This window comes from Cheilinus undulatus, linkage group 16, assembly GCF_018320785.1.
Source record: "Cheilinus undulatus linkage group 16, ASM1832078v1, whole genome shotgun sequence".
Lineage (NCBI taxonomy): Eukaryota > Metazoa > Chordata > Actinopteri > Labriformes > Labridae > Cheilinus > Cheilinus undulatus.
The window spans coordinates 39820695-39846093 of record NC_054880.1 but is presented as its reverse complement, the minus strand read 5'-3'; the positions used below and the strand labels follow the sequence as shown (position 1 = coordinate 39846093).

At 38.9% G+C, this 25399-nt stretch overlaps 1 protein-coding gene and 1 long non-coding RNA gene across 2 annotated transcripts in view; one reads left to right on the top strand and one right to left on the bottom strand.

Moving 5' to 3' along the window:
• Positions 1–12660, bottom strand: part of LOC121524099 (oxysterol-binding protein-related protein 3-like) — a 41395-nt gene extending 28735 nt beyond the window's left edge. The window contains exon 1 of the mRNA XM_041809292.1: positions 12540–12660. The gene's annotated coding sequence lies outside the window, so the exon portion shown is untranslated. The remainder of the gene's footprint in view (positions 1–12539) is intronic.
• Positions 12661–12763: 103 nt separating this feature from the next.
• LOC121523915 overlaps positions 12764–25399 on the top strand; it is a 70428-nt gene continuing 57792 nt past the window's right edge. The window contains exons 1-3 of the long non-coding RNA XR_005993076.1: positions 12764–12798; positions 16056–16269; positions 17148–17240. This is a non-coding gene — a long non-coding RNA (uncharacterized LOC121523915). The remainder of the gene's footprint in view (positions 12799–16055; positions 16270–17147; positions 17241–25399) is intronic.

Here is a 25399-nt window from a genome sequence, read left to right as displayed (position 1 = left end):
AATTATATTTACCATGATTGATTCTATAAAATTCATAAAGGGACAAAACTTTCTTTTTATAGGCACTGTAAGTCCTGGGAGGGATCTGCCTTTTTAAAGCTAAAAGGGGACTTCAAGAAAAACTGTTGGGGACTAAAACATGTTGAAGAGCAGCTAGTCCAAAACTGTCTTATGACAAATAGGCACTCTTAGAACATAGTTTTTATATGGTACTTTATTTTGTTATTTTGTTGTTGCTACCTCTGCAAAATAAGAAACAAGTTTAAACTATGTTGTGAGCGCCCTTCATGAACTTCTTACCTTTTGCACGCTAACATGTTTGAGAAGAGATTTGTTTTAAGTCCCCACAGAGATGTGGTGTACATGTTTATGGTTGGACAAGGTGAGCCAAGAACACAGCGTTTCCACTATGATGTAACATTCATTCCTGATTCATGCCCCAACCTGGCTGCATATCTAACCTCCATGTGTTGTATTGCCACTCCCTTTTTGCGTTAACACTGCCAGAGGATAAACTCAGGCGCCTGCATGGATGTACACTGCACAGCTCTGTCGGGCTGTATTAAAACAATGCCGTGTTCTTGCATGCAAATTTGTGTAAAGCTTTGGATTTTGCAGCATACTTCAAACATCCTCTGCAAACAGTCTGGTGGGGGTTTTTTTCTATGTGTGTTTGTGTATTTGGTAGTTCCCCAAGGCCTCGCTTACAGTCAGCACCATGCCCAGGACGTGAGTCATCAAAAGGAAAGAATGTGCTCCCTGCTTCGATACCCCCGACACACCATAACACACAGCTAGCTACAGTCAACAGTGGGCTAAAAGCAGACTGGACAGCCCACTTACTTCACAGCTCAGGGCGCACAGACTAAAAGGACACAACACATTGAGTAGGCTGCAAATGATAAACTTTGGGAGCTCAAAATTAGCTCATCAAGCTGTTGTGTTTTCACACTTTTCAGGCTGTGACATGTCTGGTGTCTTTGAGGCTTTCTACTGTAATAAATCAAGTGCAAACGTACAGTCTGCATATTTACATCCAAGTAAACAGAGTTTAAATATGTGAAACATGGGGAACTGGCATGTGTTGTAGGTGCTCAGGGCCTCAGTGGTAAATCTCCAGCTCCATCTGCTCTCTGGGATGAATACAGCCATGATTATAAACACAATAGTTGGTGAGTAAGTGCAGCAGCATGAAGCACCACCTTACATAACACACTCAGCCCTGCCTTCAAATCTCTGCCTTTTTCCCTTTCACACAACTCAGCAGCAAAGTTTGCAACGAGACACTTCCTTTGAGCAAAACCTCAAAAAATGCCCTGGTGTCTGAGCAAAGATTCTGTTTGAAGTGTCACCCCCTCCAGCTTGAAAGCTCCAGCAAAAGCTATCAACTAGGATTCATTCTGCCACAGATGAAGCACAAAAATCTGTAAATGAACCTGGGAGATGTCAGTCCCTGAACTGAGTGCCCCACTTATCCTGCCTGAGTGATTACTGTAGTATTGTACACCATGCAACGAGCCGCCTGTGCTGTAAGACTAGAAGTGCTGAGGTCTTACATTCAGACTTACGTAATGGGAGTCAATCATTAATGGTACACAACACCTTGTAAATGATCTGTGAAGATGGAAAAGGAGGTCAATGTCACCGATGCAGAGTCACAAGGCCTAAATGAGGGAGTAAAAGGTTTAAAGGTGAAGGACGGGTCTGCTTTGTGTTTTTATTTAGTTTTCTAATGTGTCAGCGCTCATGGGGTCAGCTAATGGGACACTGGAGGAAGTAGAGGAGGTGGAAATGGGACATTAATGGCATGACAGTGTTTCCCACACATAGACAATACCTGGTCAGGGCAGCTAGATATATTTAAAACCACCTTAGTGTATTTTTTGGCCACTTTTTTGTAACTTGTATGCAAATGTCACATACATGCGCTAGAGAGGCATCCATTGGTATGTCCCTTCCATAAATGCACCGATTGAGGTGACATCTCATATCAAAAACAAAGCACTGTTGCAAGTTTTACAACATTTTCCATCATCTTCTGCTGCTGATATTCAATGGTTGCTCACATGGGGAATAAAAGGGGAAGTCCATCACAGAATTAAAATATACTAACTTCACATTGGCTTTTCAGGGGCCCAGCTATTTCTGCAGCCTCCTGTACTCTGGGGTGATGGTTAAGATACACTAACTCATCAGAGCCTTCACACACACAGCTCACCTGCTATCATCACACACTAGCATTGAGTATCGCGATCTGGTAGCGACATGATACCGGTACCAACACATCCAAAACCTACTGGACTGAATTATACCATAGATATTGATGCTTCATTCAAATACCTTGCCATCCCAAATGAAAGGCAAGAAATGGGTAATGGAATTTGTGTGATATGTATAAAGTTACACAGGGTTCCTTCTCTTACATTCAAGTGGCATCTTATAAAGACATTTCTGTGAATCATTTATGATACCCAGACAGTTTTTAGTCTCCTGCTGACTTTCAAGATCCTTTTTTCCTCTAGAAAGTATTAATGCAGGTACTGTTTAGGAACCGGTACTGTATAAAGAATACTGATTTAGCACCCGCATCTTAAAAACCCCAGAAGATACCCATCCCTTGTTTAAACTCGGCAAAAAAAAAGTGCCAAAAATGGGTTAAAACAGGCAAAAAAGTTAGCAAAATTAGCCAAAATTGGCATAAATGGTTTAAACAGGAAAAAAATGTGTTATAACTGGCAAAAAAATTGCAAAAATTAGTTAAAATCGTTGCAAAAATGGCTAAAACTGGCAATATAAGTGGAAAATTAGTTTAAAGTGGCAAAAGGAATCAGCAGCAATGGGTTAAAGACAGAAAAAATGGGTTAAAACTGGCAGACATTCTCAAAAACGTGTTAAAATTGGCAAAAAAAAGTGATAAAAATGGGTTTAAACAGGAAAAGTGTGTTATAGATGGTGGAAAAAAGTTTTAAAAAATTAAAAGCTGCAAATATGGGTTAATAATGGAAAAAAGGGGTTAAAAATGACAAAAAAGGTGGCAAAAATTTGTTAAAACTGGCAAAATAAGAATAACAACAGTATCATAAAAAAGAATACCCATTTCTATCACAGACTTTTGAATGAAATACTTGTAAAGACAAGTAATGTTACTTGAGTGCATTTATACGACTTACTGATGATAAAACAGAGGGGAAACAAAAAAATCAGTGTACGGAATGAGAAAAGGCGGGATCAACATTCCTACCTGCCGAGTAAAGAGTCATTCTGTGGGAAATACTTTTCACCATATTTTTTGTAGTGAGATCAGATCTTCAGGTATCATTTTAACTAACTGATGGAAAGAAAGAGAACACTATCTCAGTTGCACACATACATTAACAATGTTTCAGTACCAAGTGTACTTGCAATTTTTGGTGTCCAAAAAACAGGAAATTATCCACGATAAGAGGCCTAGGACTTCTCTATTTGTTGCTGTATTTTTGTAACATATATTGATTTTTACTAGAATTAAACTCTGGTCTCATGACAACCACGGTGCTAACACTAGTAAAGCTCTGTGTGGTCTGACCACCAGCCCCTGAATAAAAACTGCCCTAACCTTGGATCTTTTTTCCTTCATGTGTTTTATCTGTGTTTTGCTCTTTCACCACTGATTGGACAAAGTACCAAGAATTATCCAACCAGAACATTTATCTCCTGCCGCTCCTGATGAAAGATTGTTTTGATTCTGATACCAGTATTGGAAATGCGTCAGCTACTGTCCAGACTGCAAGGTCTTTATCAGCGAGCGTTCCAGGAAGTGATCCAATAACATCATTTCGTGAGCCATGAAAGAAATCAACACTTTAGTTGTTTTTTTCTTTTCTCGGTTTTTCTTCAGTGACTCAGTTTTTCAAATGTTCTGTCACTACCTGTGTCTGCCTCTGGTCGACATTGTTTATGTTCCTAAGAACTGATGTCAGGCCAACGACAGTGAGATCTAGCAAGAGCTGCTTCTATATACCAAAAATCATAATCCGGATTATTTTGATTAATACTAAAATCACAATTACACATTTTGTGTATTATCTTAAATGAATTAATAACTCTATCATGAAGCTTTGAGGGGCTACAACCACATAAACAGTTTGAATTGTTCCAGATCTGACGTCTCAAAACCAGAGTGGCTCTATACGACTAAGGCCATTTTACCTTTGCTGTCAGCCAGCAGCTGCCTTTTTGTCACCTTCTTTAACTCTCTCCCTTTCCAAACTAGCCAGAGTACATGCCATGGCTGCCTCTGCTCCTCACTTAATTTAAAGTGAGAGCTGTTTGTGAGGGAGGGGCAGAGAACACCCTGTACTGGAAAATACATCAGACATTTGTGACGTACACTGAAGAAACAAAGATGTCAAAGTATTGATGCCGTCATATGTTTATAATAAAATAATAAAATCCAGGGTTCATACAGTTTCCCAGGCAAATTTAAGCTAATTTCAAGCACTTTCAGGGTGGATTTTTCAAGCTTTCCCAGCACCTTAAACTGTGGTAAACTGTATAGATGAATGCATGTAGATTAAAAAAACTCATTACCATTTTAAGCCAGATATTATACTACAAGTTTAGTATCTTTTTAAGAGCATATGATAAAGACTGAATTTATTCTTTGACCCCCATCACTATAAAAATATGATTTAAACAACTGTATTTTAAACATTTATGTCTTATGTCTAAGAATTTTTACATTTTTGAAATGTTGGTGTTCATGTGTCTTTAAACAACCATCATTCCAAGGAAACAGTTATTTGGCTCCAGTGGTAAACTTACTGCCAATACTACCAGACCATTAAACTCTACACTCTGATTTAGTGTGAACTGTGAGTTTGTGTCTGGTACTCACTTTTGATCATTGTTTATGCCAAAACCTGCTCTTAGTGTTTATCGCACTAAATGTCTCAGTCACCTTACCAAAACTGACCCCAGGGTTTCCACAGCTGTGTGCAGTCATCAGCTTGTACAACTTTGCAAATCTAACACTGTGGCTTTAGAGCATCATCAGGACTAATGCAGGAAAACCTTAAAGTGGGGGTATCATGCCTTTTTTCAAAGCTTTACACCATCTCTCTGATACTCACGCAGTAGCTTCACATGGTTTACGGCTCAAAAAACTCCTAATGTTTCTCACACTGGCGTCCTGAAAAACCCTTATTTTAACCTCCGTCCAAAACGCTTCGTTTTTGCTGCTGTGGCACCACCCAACCACCTCACACTGACCCGCTGATCTACAGCATTAAAAAAATAATAATACTAAAGCTTGAGCGATTAAAAAAACACTGTCAACACATGTATGGAGCTTCTTTTGAGCAGAGCCTTCACCGGCAGGTAAAACTGTGTATCCATTTTGCAATCAAATATATGATGAGAGAGTTCCTGGCTGAATGTGTTTATCTTATAGAATGATTTATTGCTTGAATTTGTTAAAAAAATACATAAGATTAGAAACCTAAGAATAATCGCATATTAAATCGCACTCTACTATCGGAAAAAAAAAATTGCAATTAGATTATTTTTGCAAACCATTCAGCCCTAATCAAAACTGTTAGACTTTCAATAGCATTCTAGCAAAGGGAAATCTTATAGCTACACTTTCAGCCTGCCCTACTGGGAAATCCCACTTTTAAAACAGCAATGATAAAGGCTTTAATTTCCAAGAAAAGCAGTGTTGCAATACAAGGTAGTGCATGCAAACAGCTATTTACTGATAATCTTACTCATAACCGTGTTGATTTGATTCTTTTATTACTTTGCTTGATACTGGCATGTCCTCAGTGACTCTTCATTAATACATTTCATTAAAATGGACTTTAATCAACGGCTTCATGTTGAAGGATTAAAGCAGTGATGTTAATTCACCAAGGAAAAATATTCTTTCTGTCCTGTTAAAAGAAAACCAGTATGCCAGATCAGACTGTTTCTCTAAACTATACTGCAGGACGACATTTCTGTAAACCTTCATCAGCAGATATGGGACTATCCCAGGTAATTCTGTGTTAGTTAATAAGTTAAGGATATGCATTTACATGAAAGTGTGCTGCTTTTAAGATTGCTCATCTATAATGAAGCAAACTGTGCTTTGGTTGACTGCTTCAAAAGCTGATTACATCATGTGGTTTTATCCCATTTTAAAGGTTATAAAAACTCACTGCTGTCTGCAGGCGTAGCAGAGTGTGACAGCAGATCAGATAGATGGCTGCACTATAATTGGTTGACATTTGAAATTATGTCAGATATGAATGAGAGATGAATAATATGTTTGATACGTTACATTCACCTTGTAGTACGCAGCTAAATTTGTGCACAATCCACACTGAAAAAAACATTCTTGACAACAACATCTCTTATTGTTATACCTATAATTTTAAAACTAGTCACTAATAGTCTCAAACTCTTGACTGGGTCACGTTTAAGCAGGTAACCGGTGTTGTTTATTGATAGAAATGCCTTTCAAATTGGTCAGGAATGCTGCGTTTGAAGCACAAGTGCGTCATTACATCCTTTTTGTGCTGGTCACGTCTACAGGCGACACATATTGTGCATTCACAGAAAGCCACGTGGCTTTTGTGAAGCAAAGCCTCATCTGTTGTTCAACAGTTTCCATGACAGGATCTCCAGACGACGAGGCCTCGGCCCGAGGAATCGTCAGGCTGGTGTTTCCAGTCTTGGCACAACAAACGTGCAGACGTTGACTTAGCCCGTCCATCTGCTTTTCTCTGCCTTTACACGCTCTTACAACAGCAGGACTGTCATCAACACATCACAGCTGTATATCCTCCCCATTACAGGCTGACTGGGACGGCAAAGGGGTCCTCACACAGATGGCCCATCTGCGACTCTACCTCCAATAAAGCATCTTCCGGTGCGGCTTCTCAGAATTATCAAGTTAAAGCTGTGCGTGATCCCCTGATAATCAAGCTGAAAGCTGGCATAGGATGCTTTAAATAGAGGCACATCTGGCTACATTTTCAAGCTACTCATACATCAACACCTTAATTTCATGGAAAACAGAAATGGATGTGTGGAAGCACATGGCCTTAAGAGCATTAGCACTTAGCTGATCTGACCTCTGACTCCTTGTCTGGCTGAGCTTTTTTTTTTTTTTACCGTCTGAGAGATTCAGTGCAAGTACCTCCTGCATGCAGGAAGAGAAAAATGATGTGATCAAAAAAGCCTCAAATGTGCCATTTAACCATGGCTTATTTTCCTATCACTCACTGATTGAAGTGAAGAAAACAACACAAGGATCCAGCTTGCACCTTCAGTCCTGTCCAGTGTTTTTATGAAAAAGAAACATCACTAATTTTCCTGTGGAGACAAGGGACACTTCAGATACTGCCCAATCCCTGGTTGCTATGGATACAAAAAGGCAAAGGCAGGAATATACATAAATTCAGTCTGTTTGTTCTTTATGTGAAATCTGAGGGCATAATACATGGGGCTATTTATAGACCTGTGCTGTTAGCAGCAGAAACGTGATTTTCACATAATTCTCAGTGTCAGCCTGACGGCTTGGCTGGAGGAGGGCGAAGCGACTTATAACCTCATGAGTCCACAGGCAGCCTGGTCTCGGTGTGGACACTTGCAGAATTAGTCAAGGCATGGGAGCTCTGTGTTTACCAGCCATAAGGTGGGTGTTGTGTAAAGGAATGAGTGACACACAGATAAGTGAGTGAGTCACGTCAGTCAGCCACGCTGGCTGTTTACGCCCAGAAACACTGAAGAAGGAATAAACATTCATCAGCTGACCGACTGACAGGCTTCATTGATTCCTGTGGTGCAATTCTCTGCTGGTTTGACATCACAAACACAGAGGGAGACCGGCCTGGAACAGCACCCTCTGAAGTCAGAAGGGATTCACTCTCAGATGCCTGCAAGGGCTTTTCAAAGAACAGGGCAGGCTGTGACTACTACAATCTGCCTAACAGTGTCACTTCTGACTGACTTTACTACAAACTAATCTGGTGCACTTTTTTTAGTTTAACTGACTTATTGTTTAGGCTGGTGACATTTGTGTCAAAGCAAGAGTAAGGGCTTGATAAACCAGTGAATATGGCAACTCTGCCTATTACTGCTTTGCAGATGGCGTCGTGCAGCAGCAGAGAACTCCAGATGGGGGTCAAGTAGAGATTTCTGCATGGAAAAATGCTACCAAAAAGGCCATGTTTTGAGCCGTTTACGACTATGCCAAGCAATCAAAGAGTGAAAATACAAAAATTCTTAATTCCTAAGCTACTTTTGTCTCCCAAAAGTAATGAGATGTCCAGGCAGGAATTAAAAAGCCTCCATGTAAAGCCTGGACTAGCAGTATCACACAACACTGGTCTGTTTCCACAAAGCCTTCCAGTCTGGTTCGGTACAGTTTTGCCACAGATTAGCTCATCAAACTCGGATCTACCTTCTGCCCAGCCTCACTCACTGTGACGGGAATCTGTATCTTTTAAGAGATCCAGATCATTTGGCTCAGCTCAGTAGAGCTGGTTATTTGGCTCCCAAATGGCTCTTTATTTGGCACCAGTTTGGCTAATTGTAGATTAAATAACAACAAAGGATTGAGGACAGAAAACTGGCTCTCAATCGGTAACTAGCTACCACGGCTAACATAAGAGTTGTTTTGTAGCAGGCTCGCTCGTGGACGTCACATCATCACTTGGTTGCTTACCCCAGCAGTTTTAGTGTGACAGCTATTTTTAATTTTAGTCTCAGTCTAAGTTTATAGATTACATTCCTCTTAGTTCCAGTCAAACTTTAGTCATTTTTATTCTTTATAGCCTTAGTCAACGAAAACTCGTAAACATTTTAGTTCAGTTTTAGTCCATAGCAAGTCCTCACATTTTAGTCTTAACTTTAAGTCCATGCATTATTTCTCCTTCCTGAATCTAGTGCCAAACCAGCTAACCTGAGGGGCAGAATAGCTACAGATCCATTGTATTTTGACATATTTACCCACAGAGAAGAAATATCATGGATTTTTAATATATGACAAAAGCTCAATTACACTTTAGTCTAGTTTTAGTCATCTTGGTGAAAAAATAAGCTTACTTTAAGTCAGTTTTAGTCATCAAAGATCTATTTTTGGCTAGTCTTAGTCTGGCCTTTCTCATGGAAAAAAGTTTGTCGACAAACATTTCTAGTCATACTTTTAGTTGATGAAATCAACACTGTACACCACAAGGTTTATTTGGTTAAAGTCTATCATCGTTTCTATTTGAAGCATGTCTGTGACAAAACAAGGCTTTTTTCTATGTTAAAGAGGCTCAGCTAGCCCCTTAGCTCAGTACAAGACTCCTCTAGACTCCTGTCTTCCTTCATCTGACTAGACTATGCCAGACACTAGGATATCTGCAGGACTGAGTGTGATATTGATCACCCCCACGTTACTTTTTTGTAAAGTGTACTGAATGTATGTAGAAATTTTCTGATGATAGTTGAGGCATAGAGCTACATTAAGAGCCATAAAGTACTAATTTCCTCTGTTTCAATTCATTCCTAATGGCTGTCGCCCACTTTCTGACCCCCAACAGACATTTGGGATCACATGATCACAAACAACCTATATTAAAAGACAGTTTGGCTTAAAAAAGACCCATGCTAAATCAGTTTATGTCCAACTATAGAATCAGACTTTTTTCCTGAGTCAGATCTGCCATCCAGATCCAAAAGTTTCTAATTTTTCTCCATTGTTGGCTTCTCGGTCTAGAAGACTATATATAATGTCAGGGCTTCATTGTTGAGCAGGCAATGACTGCATAAAAGCCAACTGTGAATGGCAGAGCGATAATGATGCGCCTACTACCCATGCATTAAAGGATCCTGCCTGGGCTGAGAGTAGCACAGGCCAAGTATTGATTTACAAAGGCCTTTAATAAAACACTTGAGTACAACAAAAGCCTGAGGTTTAAGTGATGAACGGCTCATCATCTTCTCACTAATCAATGGTTTGTTAAGAGAGTCACGGTTTTGATTCAGACAATGGTGAGGAAACAAGGCAGATGTTAGCTCAGATGTTAAAGTGATCACTTCAAACTAGGGCTAAAACCACTTATCACAACATCATTCAAAGTCAATAAAGATATGGACCATTTAAACTGATCAGACAGAATATATACTGCAACACTTGTTACAAAATTTTAAATGTTTTTGGTGTCAATATCAAGAATAATACTGCACTTTTTCATCAGTAGAATAACAATGAATTAAAAGAACTTTTCCATTCATACATACACTTCAACTTAACGTCTTTAGAAATATAAAAAATCATGATGTATCATGAACCCATTATTTTGATACATGTTGTAGCATGTGTTTTTGAAAGTGATCCACTTTTGGGGGGGGTTATGCCTTTATCTGGAGACGAGGGCAGTGGATAAAGTCAGAAACAGGGATGAGTCATGTGGGAAAAGAGGCCGCAGGCCGGACATGAACCCGAGTCGCCTGCGTATGGGGCGCAACCTAACCGCTATGCTCTCTGCACCCCATGTTGTAGCAAACGTTAAAGTATCATTGCATCCCTGTCTGATTTTTTTCCCCAAGAGTTACTCCATAAGACTAGGGGTTCCCAAACTTTTCAGGACATGGGCCCTGAAATAAAAATACCAGAAACTGGGGACCAGGGGCATAGCTAGGGATTTTGGGCCCCCAGAAAGAATATTACACAGGGCCCCCCTTAACCAACTAGCAAAAAAAAAAACAAATGCTGAGTCATTTTTACAAATATCTCTGCATTTTAATGAATTTTGAAACATAGTTTCCCAATTTATGAGCAATAATTTTACTATGGTTAAATTAAACATACTTGTATTATTTTTCAGGACATTTGGACATTTTTAAGGGAGGAGCAGGTCCCCCCAGTTTTGTATTTTACTCTATTTGATAACAATTTCAGTCTGTTGACTGATTCATTTAGTCACTTTTGGTTCAATAATGGCACTAACTACTAAGAAAAAAATAAATAAAAACACACTTTTCATTGCAGGCTTCTCAAGGGCCCTTCCCTACTGTGGGCGTGGGTAATCAGTACCCTTTCCCCCCCATGCTACGCCCATGCTGGGGACCCCAAATGGCCCTGGAGTTGGTCATAGCATATAATATAGGCAAAGTATTGTGTGCAAATTCACACTTTAGTATGTTTACTTCTTTACATCATTTGGTACAATATACCACTTGCAATCATTTTTAATTTTAGTTTGTTTTTCTGGAAAGCATCCTGTGACACCCTGGGGGATCCCAACCCCCGCTTTTGGAACCACAGCCTTTGACAAAGCTATTTACAAGGGCTGTCAGCATTGATGCATGTATTGTGATATGATTAAAGTCCTTAATTAGTGCATTATCTTTTTAATCACATGCTTTATTGTTCCTTTCATCACACTTTGGTTAAGCCACTGCAATGTCTCCCATAGCCACAGTGGTGTAAAATTAGTTCACTACTGCTCCTTAATGTCAAAAAGAAACACACAGAAAAGAAACCCCCTTATTTCCTTTTCAATCCATAGAAAGCTCTTTTTATCTGTGGTTAGATTCATGTCAAATCTTTGCTCTACACAAAGTTCCTCCTTTGCTTTCAAAATAAAAGCATGACTGTATCCAAAACTGAAATCAAGTACAATCTAGGACAGTTCAACAATCCAAAATGAAACAAAAACAGTTTTGAATGAAATAGAGTGGATTTCAAAGTGCCACATAAAATGGAGATTAATCACATTTTTGACTGCTATAAGAATTACTTTACTTAAAGGTAACGAAGCAAATTTGAAGAGATAAGAAAATAAATGTTGATTTTTTTTTTTGCTCAAGAAACTCAATAAAGTAGAACTTACAGGAACTGTTGCTTTTCAGTTTGTGTTAATGGCTTCATAAATAGGTAATCAATACCTTCTGCTAGGATGTTGCGTGTAGCCTCTTAGAAAAAAGCCTTTTCACATTGCCGTTAAACAACATTACCGTCAACAACTTTGAATGAGTGTCTGCTTTCATAACAGACGGTTCAAAGCTAGATATTTACGACTATAAAGATACACATAGTAATAAAGAGTGAGGATAACTGTCCATGCGGCGGATTATGTCATCGCGGAAACCAATGCGGACGGTTCAAATTAAAAAGTCATGACAGGGAAAAACTCCGCTGGTAGAAACCACAGGTGTCCCGTTTGAATTCACAGCCCTGCTCAGTTCCTGTTACAACAGCCAACACAGCAATTCAAAGTTGTCAGCGAAGACAAAAATGCCTCATATTTTCCCAATGTGGTCGTCAACCCGTCATAGTCTCAATGAAACCACATCAAATTCCTACACAGGGGGTTCACACACCAAAACAGCACAAAATATCACAACAAAGTCCATGAATAATTCTATCGTGAGCGTTATTTCACTTTGACACGATGAACTGAAGACACGACAGAAGCGTTGTCAACTCTGCCGTCTCATTCAAACAGAAGCGACACAAAGCTAGCCAAAACATAGTCTTAATGTGACATGAGCTGAAAGTAGTAATAAAAGAAATTGCTTACGGTTATGTGGTGAAAGCTACAGCATCCCAAGAGCGCAGCGGAGACACACTGTACCTGGCTTTAGGGCTTCTGTTCCTCGTTTCACTGCTGGAGCTTCGTGTAGGAGGCGGGACACTCTCGGTGGGCTGGAGTGAGTGACGTTCGACTGAGCCAATCATGAACGACTATGTAAGAAAGGGGCTAGGCAGGGCGGAAACGTTTTTAAACGGATCACTGAGTGACGTAGACAATATTGTCAACGGGTGAGAGATACTATCAGGTGAGAGTTTAGCAACACACTATGCAGTGTCAGTAAGATGAGCTATAGCTGTTAAACCTGCGAAAAGTCACGTTATAACACGACTTAACGTGCTACTGTTTGCTAATTTATCATTTTTTTTGTCTCAATTTTAACCATTGCCTCTATATTAACCTGAAAGACGACATAATTTCACATCAGTAGCATGCTAATTTCTCATGTGTTCAAATGTAGCTCCAAAGGTTCAACCGCCGAGAACAAGAGCCTCTTTTAGTTAAAAATATATGACCACAACACGTTATTGTGTGAAATATGGTTTATTTAGAACCATATTTAACCATTTAGAACAATGTGCTCACAACACAATCACATAGGGGGTTGTCGACCACGACAGTTTTATTTCTTTTACGATAACAGTTAAAATCAAGCTATATGGATACCTGTTTATATACCATGACAAGTGTATCACCCACGGATAGGTAAATTTGAGTTTTGATACAATTAAAGACATTCACACTGTCCAAATTAGACTTTACCAGCGATTTTCCCCTTTATAGAACTTTGGTATCTCAAAGGAGGTGTTTATGCTCATTTCAGGGGTTGTTGGCTATAGTTTCCAATCTTAATGCCGCCTTATAAATATCATCAAAGTATTAAAAATGTTGACATTTTGTTATTTAGAGATTTAGAGGCCGGAAACAGTCATAACTACATGATGTAATATAGATTCCAAGTCCAGAAATAGACCATTTAGGGGTGAATTCAGGTTGTGTGTGTGGGGCATCAGGTTGAATGGGACAGTAGAACAAAAACGGCTTTATTTTATAATCAGATAAAGGGAAATAGTTTATTTCTGACCCTTATCTTTAATACCATATAATAGAAATTACATAACCATATAGATGTGATATTATGTAGGCAAATGAAGCAAGTATCTAACAAGAGGCTAAACCTCTATTTTATGAGGTGAAAAATGACTTAAGCCATTGCTTATGCTGAGTAAGCATCCACACTATTGATATTCACATCGGCATTCTTTATTATTATTCCTCTTCTTCCGTGTTGGCTATTTCATCCTTCATACTTTGTTGTATTGACACAGTTTAAACTTTTAAAAACTTCAGTTTCTTTATCATTCAACTGCTATGACTTTTCTCATTTCTAACTTTTAAAATGTTTTAAATATTTAACTTTGTTTAACAATGTTAAACAGATGGCAACATTTCACCAATCTATCTGCACTTTTTTCAACTCCTCATAACTTTGGCATTTCTTGGGCTATTTTCACTATTTTTAGCTATTTTTCCACTATTTTCAGCTATTTTCATGCCATTTTAAGCTATTTATATGCTTTTTCAGCCATTGAATGCCAGTTTAAGCTACTTTTAGGCTATTTAAGCTATTTAAAGGCTACTTTCAGCTATTCTTAAGCTATTTTAAGGCTACTTTCAGCTATTCTTAAGCTGTTTTCAACTGATATTGGCTATTTTCAGCTATTTTTATCCTGTTTTAGCTACTGAATGCCATTTCAGCTACTTTTATGGCATTTAATGCTATTTTTATGCTATTTTCAGCTATTTGTTTTTGCTTTTTCAGCTCTTTACAGCAGTTCTCCACAGCTTAGTTCTCAGCATCCCCACTCAATTTCAGCTGAAATTGCATTTTGATCTAGTTTTTATGTTAAGGTCATTAAATTCTTAAAACTGGTAAAATACTGAAACTTCTGATGCCAATTAAAAAACTGATCTACTTCTATAACAAAAAACAGTGAAAAGATGTTTGCATTAAATATTCATATGTGGAATCAGGCTGTTTTATGTTGGGTCAGCATAAGCTTGGGTAATTGAACCTAACCTAAGGCAAATGATCAACCTTGAAATAGAAAACATCTGTGTGTGGAATTAGGCTTTTGAATGTTTAATACGGAGAAATAGCAGGAACAAAAATGCTGAACTCTGACACGCAGCGGGAAACAGAAAGATTTAGATGACCACTTATTCATCTGTGAAAAAGGACATATTTATGTTTGTAATTTCAGATATATTACAAAGAAAGGATGCTGGTTCCTTTGGTTCAATGCAATTGTAACTTTCCAGTTTACACACATTTCCCATTAGAGGATAGTGGACATTTAATTATCTCTTTTATATAAACACAAATGTGATGTTTTTATTATGTTTGACACAGTGAGAACAACAGAAATGTAAAATAAAAGTGCATTCAAATGAATCAATTATCAATTAAGAATTAAATTGTAGCCCTATAAATTGTAATCGAATCGTAAGGTGCATAAAGATTCCCACTTCTAGCCATGGCGTTGATTTCTTTGAACTAAGCCATATTGTAAAATTATTATAAATCCAAAATACACTTACAAATCACTTATCATTACTATAATTTAATTAGAATATACTCATGAAAATAGTGACATATACAAGTTCAATACATTTTTATTTCAAGATCTATTTGACGTAAATTAAAGCAAATATATGAAAAAATGCTCACAACAGCTTTAATTAGCATTTAACTGCACCAAATCACAGGGAAGTTCTGTCCTAATCAATTAAATGTGACTGAGATCAGTAGTTTTGGACTATGGCCATTCCTCTGAGGATAGTGATGAATAGCCAGCATCTTCACTTTTTACAGGAAGGATTCATGTGTTGGACCTTTTCTTCAAACTTGTTGCAAGAAACTGAACAGAAGCCAGAGATTCAAAACTGTCCAGATATGCCAGAATTCACCCTAACAGGAGTATTGCACTTCAACAGTTGTTCAACAGTTCAACAGTTATGATTGAAAAACTCTGGGAAAGACGTTTTTAAAAAGCCTGTTACAATATCCTTAAACCTAAGCTATTTTTTTTCTTCTGTTTCTACATGTTTCAGATCATCAGCATTCAGATGGTCTAAGTAAATAACCTAAGTAAATAGAAAATGTCATTTTTAAATGATGATTTCATTTATTAAAAGAATAAAGTCATCCAAACCTACCTGGCCCTATGTGAAAAAAGTCATTGACCCCAAACCTAATAAATGGTTGTTCCCCCCTTGGTGGCAACAACTGCAAGCAAGTGTTTGTGATAACTGGCAATGTGTTTCTGACATCGCTGTGGAGGAATCTTGGCCCATTCTTCTTTGTAGAATTATTCTAATTCAGCCACATTGGAGGGTTTCTGAGCAATAATGGCCTGGTCATGCCACAGCATCTTACCCAGATTTATGACTTTGACAAGGCCACTGCAAAACCTTCATTTTGTTTCTTTAATCCATTCACAGGTGGACTTGCTGGTGTGTTTGGGATCATTATCCTGCTGCTCAACCCAAGTGCTCTTGAGCTTGAGGTCACAAACTGGTTGTGAAACATTCGCCTTCAGGACTTTCTGGTAGAGAGTAGAATTCATATTTCCATCAATTACGGCAAGTCATCCAGGTCCTGAAGCAGCAAAGCAACCCTAGACCATCACACTGCCACTACCATGTTTTACTTTTGGTATGATGTTCTTTTTATGAAATGCTGTGTCAGCTTTACTCCAGATGTAACGGGATGCTCAGCTTCAAAAACATTCAGCTTTTGTCTTGTCAGTCCACAGAATATTTTCCTAAAAGTCTTGGGGATCATAAAGATGTTTTTTAGCAAATGTGAAACAAGCCTTTGTGTTCTTTTTGGTCAGCAGTGGTTTGGTCTTAGTACTCTCCCATGTATGCCATTTTAGCCCACTCTCTTTCTTATTGTTGAATCATGAACACTGACCTTAACTGAGTCAAGTGAGGCCTGCAGGTCTTTAGATGTTGTTCTGAGTTTTTTTTTGACCTCTTGGATGAGTCGTTGATGTGCTCTTGGATTAATTTTGGTAGGCCGGTCAGTCCTGGGAAGGTTCACCATTGTTTCAAGTTTTCTCCATTTGTGGACAATGGCTCTTTTTCTTACTTTGTGAGCTCTTTTGGCCAACTTCACTTTGTCAGACAGGTTCTATTTAAGTGATTTCTTGATTCACAGGTCTGGCTGTAATCAGGCCTAGGTGTGCTTAGTGAAAAATGTTGTTAATCACAGTTAATTTATGATTTAACAGGGGGTGGGGGGGCAAGTACTTTTCAAATAGGGCCATATAGGTTTGGATGGCACTGTATTACTGAGTTGCTAGCTTTGTACACGGCCAGCAAACCAAAGGCTGAAGTTTATCATCTGTAAAAAAGCATTATTTCATCTCAGACTGAGGAATATCTTAAGTTAAAATGACACCTTGAACAGCTTGTTCTTGAATAAAAATCCAGCTGGTGTTCAGGGATAAAATATGTCTTGATAGTCTGCCTTGTCCACTGACAGATTGCTTATTCTGTGCTTCTCCTCTGACTTTCTGATTTCTAAAGCTGGCTTACACCAACAAGTGCTGACTGTTTGCTGAGACGATGAGTAAGTGAGAGAAGTTGTGCGAACTGCACCCAGACGGACGGAGCGAGTGGGTGAGCCAAAGAGCATGTGGTTATGTGTATCTACTTAGATTTGTCTTTGTCTAATGATGTATTTTCAAGGGAAAACGTTCACCTCCATTGTCCTTGTTAACAACCTCCATGCCTTGGATTTGTTTACCCAACAAAACAAATGTTCTCCTTTGCATGGGCATGAGGCTGTCACTTCCTGCCAAGACTTATTGCCATGGCAACAGAAGGGAGGGAAAACATCAAATAGAGAGAAAAAAAAGGTCTTTGAAAGGGAGAGCTGGGTGTGTCCACATGGGCAGCAGCGCTAATGGCTGTGTTTAGAGTTTATAGGAATGTCTGCCTACATTCCCAGGGCTGAGTGGGAGAAAAATAGATGTTTAAAGCTGATATGCAGAAGTTGAATGTGAAAGTAAAACACTGGGGGGAAGCTTGTTGTGTTTGTATCACTGTCAGACATCAGGTGGATTCCCACATGACTGTACAAGGAAAAAAAAACAGACAAAAATTAAAAACCACACCTGGTTACACATCCACATATCTACAGGGAGGAAGCAAAGCACCAGACATACACATGTGACGACTGTCAAACATTTTCCTCAAGACACAGGGTAACGGAAATACTGAAGAAGAGACTGGTGATGTAATGGGAGCTGATAACACTTAAGTCTTAGCATACCAGAGAAGCTATTTATATTCTTATCACCTTTTCGTCACTTGCACAGATTATGTGAGCAGACTGTGTATTATAGTGTCATCTATAGGTTGGATACAGTAACTGCACACTCATAGAAAAGTGAAAACTCTGCTTGTTGCTGTTAAGCTCACATGGATTTCCTTTAAACAAAGAACATGAGTGGGAAGTCCCGAATGATGTTTTAACTCCACAAAGTCTGTCATTTACTCCTCTTGGCTACATGCACTCTGAAATTAGCCCAAAAGTGAAAAGTAGAGAGCAAGATTTCCCTTTAACTTGAGGACGTCTGTCTGAGAAGTTTAGGCAAGATGCTGACAGGATCCCTGATCAATAGCTGTGCATGACCTCTGCTCCTGAGACAAATTAACCCCCAGTGCTCTGTGTGTGGAGCCTTACTGACCCTTAGTTCCTCCTCACTGTGTGTGGGTTATGTTTGTTTAAAGATCAGCAATTTGTTCCATTTGATTGAGCATAACTCTATTTGTAAAAAAAAAAAAAAAACACCATGCAAAGACATCAGCCAGGCTAACTCTGTGTTAGCCTTGTTGTCTATTCATTGTGTAATTCTGTAGTTCCCAACCTTTTCAGCCTGCAGCCCCCCAAAATAAAGGTGCCAGAGACTGTGGACCCCCACTGTACCTGAAGGTGGTTGAACACAGCCATGCACATTTCACAATAGTCAATAGTCAAGGCTGCCAATAAAAGGGGGATAGAGGGGAGAGCTTTCTGGGCCCCAGCCAAACTGGGGGTCCATGGAGGGTGGTAAAATCATGGTCCATTGTAAAATTAAGCTGTGATAAACATATTTCATTTCAACCCAAATAATAACCACTCCTATCAAAGCAGTAAATACTATTTTTTATTCATTTGTGCTGTAGTATGTAGCCAACTTAACAAAATAAATCCCTTTTCTAAGAAAACAGAATTAAGACGGGTTAAAATTTGCTAGAATGAGTTAAAAATGGCTATAACTGGAGGTAAGGGTGGTGAAATGGGATTTTAAAAGTAGTAGAAATGGGTTAAAAGAGGCAAAAATTTGATAAATGCAGCAGAAATAGGGAAAAAAGAGGCGAAAACGGGTTAAAGTGGCAAAAACTGGCCTATAAAGTGGTAAAAGGGGAATACAAGTTGCAGAAATCTGTGGCAAAGTGGCAAATATGAGTGGGACCATTGGTTAAATGTTATTTTAAAGCAGGGAAAAAAGTGGTTTAAATCTGTAAAAATGGGTTAACTGAGGCAGAAATTTGAATTGAAAAACCTAAAAATATATTTAAAAAAAGAGCAGATCTAAACCGTAGTGATTAAAGCACTTGGCGACATTTAGTAAAGTATCCATGGCAAGGGAAAACTTTATTTAAACAGGCAGAAACCCTGAGCAGCACAACAACGTGCTACTACTGTGCTGGGCTTGGGAAGAAGGGTAGGGGGAGATGGTTAGAGGCAAACAAACAGAGCAAAAACAACAGCTGACAGCTGTAATGCCAAGAATAATTGTTAAAAGGAAGTCTAACTGTGCTGTTGGCAGTTTTTCCCTTATGACAAAGCTGTTTTTGGCATCTTCCACTTTAGTTTTTCATATTTAGTTCTTGTAAGGACAGTGCAGTTAGCTCGGCATAGCTGTAGCTTCCTGCCATGCTGTCCTCATGTAAGAGGTTGGTAGCTTTAGCATACAGATGTGAGAGGAACATCAGTCTTTCCATTTACTGTACTTCTTTAAAGCTCATGTGAGGAACTTTTGGTTTGTGTTGATTTTGGTGCCCCCCTGTGGACAGAGTGCTCATTTTGTCCTGTACATGTTAGCAGTCCAGCTTCCTTTGAAGGGTCAAAAATATCACTCATTTGGTATCTTTGCTCTGGAGAAAATAAGAAAGGATGTTCTGTCAGTGTAGGCTTATTCTGAGACCTCCGTTATGGCAGAAATAAAATTCACTATATAGACCCTTTACATATGGTGTCACACAGTCTGCACTGCTAGGTCCCAGCCTGTTTCTCACTGGATTAGTGCTGGAGGAATAATCCTGTCCCTAACTTCCCTGTGGTAACCTGTGTAGCCCACATTTTGTCCACTGAAAGCTTAGAAAGCTTGAAATGTCAGTATTAAATGTCTGTGAATATTTCTTTGAAGCATACCACAGAATATTCCATAGCTGTGTCTTATTTGCAATAGAAGCAATGAAAGGGCTGATGCTGATTAGGGATGCATGATATTATCGGTATGATATCAGTATATGTTAGCTTAAAAACTTTCAACTGATATTTTTGACTACAAAATCAGCTGTCAATATCAGCCATAAGACCAAATAAGTTACTGGACCAAAGTCTTTTTCTTTATTCATCATCATTCTTACACTTAAAAGAATATTTTAAGGGCTGAATTTATTCATTTAAATTGTGTGTGAACTACATTTAGACATCAGTACTGGCTGAAAGCAATCTATAAATATTGGCATATTTGATATTGGCAAAAATCTAATACCGTGCATCCCTAGATTATTAGAAACCTGATAAAAAAGTACCTGTAGCTAAAAGAAGAGGATAATTATGTAAAAATGTTGCCAGTCAGTAACTTTGAAAATGTGTTATGGTAACTACAGAGACAAAAACAGGACTAACATGGCATTTAGGTGAAGAAGTTGACTAGCATTTGTGGCATACCTTTAGAAATATTTTATTAAAGACATGAAATACCCCACAAGCTAAGCTGTGCTTACTTTTTTAGCCATTGAGATGTTCATTTGTATGTCAACTTACCTCTTTTTAAAACTCTAACCTTGTCTTCTCACTTTTTAAAAGTAAAGTAAGTCATACTGAGCAATAAATCATGGTATATTTCATATCAAAGTGAATGATTTGGCAGTATGTGATATCAAGCTGATTGGCTGATCAGCTATCATGATAGCCCTTTAACAGCTTGTTTGCCAAGCTATCAATTGCCATATGGTCCCTAATATCCACCACAAAAGTTACATTTTTTCAGCGTGCTCGTGGCACACTCCAGATGAAAATATTATGGAGGGGAGGCGTTGTATTTCACAGAGATTCCTACATGAATGAATAGACATGTGGTTAACTCGCCTCTGTAACCATACCTAAGTGGAAACAAGGGGTTATTGCTGTCCCTCATTTCCTCTGTTTTCTTATTTTACTCTGTGCTCAACAGGTAGGTAGGCTCAGTAGGTAGAGTTTTCTCTCAACCAGGAGGTTGGGAGTTTGGTCCTTGGCTCCTGCAGTCACACGTTGATGTCACACTGGGCAAGACACTTAACCCTAAATTCTTCCACTGCTGCATCAGGATTTATATGGATGCTTATGAATGGGATAAGTTAATGCAAATGGCCACTTTCTATCTGTGTGTGTGTGTGTGGAATGAATGGGTGTAAATGAGACCTGCAATGTTAAAAGCCCTTTTACCTGTGAGATGACTAGAAAAGCACAATATAAGCTATTCATTTATTAAGCTATTTATTTTTTTCTTGCTTTTATGGATTCCTGATACACCTAGAATGTAAGTTATTGACTGAAATGCGTAGTAGCCTAATGTCAACACTGGCAATTCCACTGTTCTGTCCAGTGCAGTGGTGTCAAACTCAATCACAGCAGGGACAGGATTCTGAATTTGGGTCTAACCTGAGGGCCTAACAGGGTCGATATTTAACCATTGAGTGTCCACCTAAATGATTTGGGAGATTAAAAAGTCAACATGATAAGTTAAAAACTCAGATAAAAAGTCAAACTTATAAGATTTAAAGATAAAACATGACATTTAGAGTCAAAATAATGTTTTTAAAGGCAAAATACGAGATAGAATACTGAAACCATGATTTTAACAGTCAAAAAATGAGATAAAAGTCAAAATTGTGAATTTAAAATGTCAAAATATGAAATAAAATTTCAAATTCACGAGTTTTAAAAGTTAAAATATGACATGAAATTCAAAATCATGAGGTTTAAAAGTAAAAAAGAGATAAAAGTCAAAGTTAGAAGTTGAAATAGTCATCAAAACAGGAAAAAATCAAAATCATGATGTTTAACAGTGAAAATATGTGATAAACATCAAAATTGTGAGTTTAAAATGTCAAAATATGAGATAAAATTTCAGATTCATGAGTTTTGAAAGTCAAAATATGAAATTAAATTAAAAGTCATGAGTTTTAAAGGTAAAAAAAAACTAGATAAAAGTCAAAGTTAGGAGTTGAAAAAAGTCAAAACATGACTTTAAAATTTAAAATTATGAATCTAAAAGGTAAAAATATGAGATAAAAGTAAAAGTTATAAGTTGTAAAGGTTAAAACAAGAAATAAAAAGTCAAAACCATAACTTTTAGTCATAACTGTGAGATGCAAAATTAAAAATATGGAGAAAACACAAATTTCTCCTACGTTCCTGACTTTTTATCAAATTATTTTTACTGTTTTACTTTTTCTAAATTTTTAGACTCAGCAGGGATATTACAAATCATCATGGTTAAGTTTACATTTTTATACTGAAGGAAATCTGCAGACCTCATACTGGTGGGCCAGTTCTAATAAAAATATCATATGATCTGGTGGGCCCCTGGTGGGTTTAACTACACTACGGGCTGGATTTGGCCCCCGAGCCTTGAGTTTGACACCCCTGCTCTTGTGAGTGACATTAGTAGTCATGTGTCTGCAAAGGTCCATAGAAATAATCAGTCTGGTGTCTGATGGTCACATTTACTTCTACAGGTCATATGGAGACATCAGTATTAGTATCAGTTTGTTTCATTACCACCTGAAAACTCCTCACTGGAGCTTTAAGTACTAAAATGTCCCTAACATTTCTTGGTGCATATCAAGAAAGAGCGACAAAAACTATTTTTGCTTTGAATAAAAGAATTTTTAAACATTTCCACAATCACTTTAGGTATCTGACCTTTACGCAAGGCAGGGATTTCCAAACTGTGGCCGGGGGGCCAAATTTGGCTTGCGGTCCAATTTTGATTGGCCCGCAGCAGATTTAAGAAATAACATGAAATATGGCCCACATTTGAGCATGGAGCTTGTGCCTAACTGTATTGTTCTCAAGGTTTTAGCCCATGGCTGTGCTACCATGCTAATTCTGTAAACAAACATTATGTCAAGAAGAATTTTGATGTGTTTTGTGATTACATTGAGACACTGGCAACCAAAATAATTACGGTATCTTGTTTTCTAACTCCCTGATGTGTTACGGCAACAAAAAGCAGCAATGATATTCCAGGGGCGGGGCCAGTCGTAGCTAGGGCCAAACAGGGACCCCTGAAATCTGATTGGCATCCCCAAAAACTTGCGGAATTGAAAAAAAGAAGCACCCTCCAAACAATGAACTCTTCAAGGTGCACGATAAAAAAGACTTAATAGAAAAGGAGGTGTCAGCACTCAAAAAAATGTCCTTTTCTTTAAATAGTTTTTATTAAGGCAAGGCACAACGCTCACCGCTGAAGTAGACCACGAGTGGAAATGTGTCCGTTGTGCGTTGTCTAGCATATCGCGTTAGTTCAGGCAGTGCCATAATTGAGATCAGCTGACGGCCAGCTGATTAGCTCTAAGTACATTATTGGTTACTCGCTCTCATGCTGCCTTAATTAAACTGCTCTTGCCTGGCCACGCTCTAACGCTTTCTCTGCAAGCTGCTCTTGCAACCCTCCTCCTCCCCAGCTCCTCCTTCATTCTGCTTCTGACTTAATCAGTGTTATTCTGTTGTCATTGATGCCTGCCATGCTCTTGGAATTTCCACTGCTTCTCTCCCTGCCTTAGGCTTTCTTGATTGGTATAGGAAGAGCAGGATACTTGATGCTTTCCATGTAGCCTTGTGGAAGGGCAGGAAGATCCCAGATCCCAGATCAACCACACCCCTTAACATAAATAACAGCAACAAGCGCTAAATAATAAATGCTAAGAAAATATTTATATCCGCAAATCATGCATGCCTCTTGACAAAGTGGTCCATTTAGGCATACTCAATCACTAAGCATATCTTAACCTACTTATACCCCACCTTGTGGACATAAAGGTACCCTGATAGCCTTCTGTATGTGGCCTTCAGTGGAAAAAGTTTGGGCAACCCTGACCTCAGGGAATTCTCAAAATAATCCCTCTGTTGCCTCCCCTTGTTAAGACCTTCCTCAGCTGCAGAGGGCGACGTCGCACAGAAGCAATGCATCGTGGGGACTCAAACTCGACAGCTGCAGATCAGATGTCTGCTCTCTAAATTACTGACTGGCGACTTTGTTTTGTGACTCATAAAGCCCGACTTTTTCTCCACTCTTGTTTGACTAGCTTTGCGATATGTTAGCCTGAAAGTAACACGATGATGGCACTGTGTGTGCATGTGCAGATGTTGTTTGCAGCTCTGCATAGTCTTAACCAGTTGCCATGGTTTTTTAAAGTCCTTGTGTTTGAGTGTTATCTTCTGTGCTGCTCAGGGATCTTCAGATCTGGAGGCATTACATTCCCTTTGTGTCATTATGTGATTGAGGCTGATTATGTGCATGCAGACAGTTTCTATCACACTCTCTAGATCAAAGCACTGTCCTCACAATACACACACTATTCTTTACACTACCCTCCTTATTTCTCCCCCTTATCTCCCCCTCTGCTCTCTCCAGCCTTTCAACAGGGCAATAGCATGCTCTCTAATTTTTTCCAGATGTCAAGTACCTCCCTTCCTCCTTTTTCCCTGCTCTTTTCCCTCCATTCTGAACTCGCATAGGGTCCACTCAAACCCCGATAGCTCCCTACCTCCTCTCTTTTCCTCCCCCCCAGACTTGTTCAGCATATTGGTCGCAACGACAAAACATAACCCTGGGAGGTCATGCAGGAGAGGAGAGGTTGGAAAGCAGAAAGGAATGCCGAAGCAAATGCATTTCCCACATTGCATGACGAGCTTGTTTTATTGCAATCAGCCGTTTTTGGTCCACAGAGTTGTTTGTGTAACACACTCTGAAGCTCTGATTTTAATGTAGAGTGTTGATTTGGGGAGAAATTTCTCTTCGTGTCCTCTTTTTTTGCCCTCCTTTCTTCCCTCCCTGGATTGGAACCACCTGGGGGAGTTGAGCAATTGAGCAGTGGGTATGTGGAGAGGCACGAGCATGGGGCCCAGGTGTTCCCGCCACTTTTCTTCTATCATTAATATCATGTCAGTGCCTAAAAACAAGCCTGCATTTTTCAGTAGATGGAGCATTTTCGATCTTAAACAGCAACGTTTCAGTGGAGCTGCAGACGCATGTTTCACAGAGTTGAAAGAGTCTTTCACCATCTCTCTCTAAGTGCATAAACACAATCACTCATGCACTTACAGACACCCACACACACACACACACTGTTAGTGCACATGAATGTGGACAGATCTGTGATTCCCAGCCCTAGCTGCAGCACTTAATGATCCCAGCAGCTGTTGTTCATGTAAACTCTTCTTACACACATCAACACACACAATCCCACCTCCTCTCTTCCTTTCCTTCACTTTTCTCTCTCTTCTTTATCCC